Genomic DNA, 2,220 nt, shown 5'->3' with positions numbered 1-2,220 from the left:
CCTCTGGTGCAAATTACTGACCTCTGTCATCATTTTAAGTGGGGGAACTTGCACAATCGGTGGCTGACTAAATACTTTTTTGCCCCACTGTATGCCAATCTGTTTCACCCTCCAGAGGGTCCCTGAGGATTGACACTTTTCTTCACTCTTCTTCTGTCACCTGTTACTAGGCAAACTCAAATGCAATTAGAAGCTAAATGTATCCCAGGCCTTGGGCCTAGAATGAATACTATCATGTATGTTTGTAAGCGTGCATGCTTAAACCTTCTGTTGCTCTCGGTCACTTACACCATGGATCCCCTGGACATCGCGCCAAGCTTAAGACCTTTAAATAGACCGAGCATCACTCTATATAAGCCTGCATGTGACTTTAATGGTTTAACTGGAGACGAGGAACTTAAAACTACAAAAACTGACAGACTCTCATGGATGCTGTGCTTTTCTTTCATTTTTATTTTTCATGTTTTCTTAGAATTCATAATACAGAAAGGAAAAGTGACGTGTCATATAAGACATAACCCAATACATCCAAGAAGAAGAAATGACATCATACAGCAGAGCACTCTGAAGCATTTGCTACTAACCAGTAAGCTTGACCTTGTTGAGACATGATTTAGGGAGGTCACTAAACTGAACACAATACCACATCTTTGCCCATAATTGGCCACATTTATTCTAACTGTTGCTGGTTAAGTAACACAGTTCTGAATCCGTTTGCAGTATCACAGGTGATGAGCACAGATCACTGAAGTATATTTCTGCATGTTTATTCTGGATGAATGTAAGACACCAGATTCTGGGAAGTGTCAAATATATAAGCATGCTTCAATATTAGCGTATTTGTTAGCAAGACAAGTTAAAAACAGGCAACTACCAGGACATTTTACAAAGCCTTTTTGTTCAGCTTCTGAGAGCATTTATATTATTTTCACATGAAATTATATCATTAGTCGTTATCACTAAGTCACTGAATCTGAAATGATGTGTCGTATGTAATTAGACAACAATATTTCCCCTCACCTCACCATGATGTCAGTCTCTCTGAATCAGACTTTCATCAACATCTAATCTCTGCTAGTATCTTTTCTATCCCGTGTAGGGAAACTTGAGTAGCGCAGCTTCCCCGGGGCCAAGCCGCAGGTTTGTAAGATCCACGCTGCTGTCGGCAGGCATTGTGCTGCTGTTGGTGCTGAGAACAACCACAGCCGTCGGGGGCAGCACTGTGTGGCTCAGCTGCAGCACCGCTGACTCCTCTGCAGCCCAGTTGAAGGTGGCGAGGTAACGCTCGTTCTGATCCCACACCCGCAGGTAAGCCAGGGAGGAGGAGGAGTTAAAAAGGAGGATGAAGTCTCCAAACAGCAGGGAACGCTCTTTACCCCGCAGCTCACTCACAGTGCTGAAAAACCTGCGACAGGTCAGGCGCTCAGCCCGCTCCTCCTGCACAGAGAGAGCAGAATCACTGACAATCACTATGTGATATTAACTGTTATCGGTAGGATGCTAGGTTACAATACTCCTGCTCGAACAACTACAGCCAATAACAGCAAACCTGCAGAAGAGCAGAGAAGGTGTTCATAATCACATCTGCTCAAAAGATGGATGTGGTCACCATGACTACCATCTGCCGTTGGTTTTGGCTATGACTTGTGAAGCCACAGTCATTTGGATGCCATGTTGTTGGGTTGTTTGAGTCACAGGTTGTGATATTTAGCCTACATGATGGAGTGCTAAGTTATCATCTGATGCACACATGCACACAGATACAATACATATCGCACATTTAAAAAACCACAGGTATGCCAAAGTGCTTCACAGAACGAGTTAGAGCAATAATAAATACAAACACAAAATACAAATAAAATATACTAACAGGCGGGTGACATAACTAACCAATAATACACCAGGTGTAGTAGGCACAACCCGAAAGGCTGAAGGTTAAAACATTATAAATATTAATAAAGCGAGAAAGATAACTTACAGTACACCAGAAATGCGGGGAAAGCAAGGCTAAACAAATAAGTTTTTAATCGAGATTTAAAAGATTGAATTGAATCAGACGCCTTGAGGGAGGTTATTTCAGAGGTAGGATGCGACAGCGGCGAATGCGCGGTCACCTCTGGTCTTGAGCCGAGATCTAGGTCGCACCAGGAGTATTTGGCCTGATCTAAGCGCTCTCCCAGGGGTATAACAGCTGAGGAGATCCGTAAGATAGCTGGGCGC

The 2,220-nt window shown here is 43.3% G+C and overlaps 1 pseudogene; it reads right to left on the bottom strand.

The window, feature by feature from the left end:
* Nucleotides 1–436: 436 nt before the first annotated feature.
* Nucleotides 437–2,220, bottom strand: part of LOC102204169 (4F2 cell-surface antigen heavy chain-like) — a 10,801-nt pseudogene continuing 9,017 nt past the window's right edge.

The sequence above is a fragment of the Pundamilia nyererei genome, unplaced genomic scaffold (assembly GCF_000239375.1).
Source record: "Pundamilia nyererei isolate P.nyererei 1_Seehausen unplaced genomic scaffold, PunNye1.0 scaffold00247, whole genome shotgun sequence".
NCBI lineage: Eukaryota > Metazoa > Chordata > Actinopteri > Cichliformes > Cichlidae > Pundamilia > Pundamilia nyererei.
The sequence above is the reverse complement of the archived record's forward strand: the minus strand, read 5'-3'. Positions and strand labels throughout refer to the sequence as shown.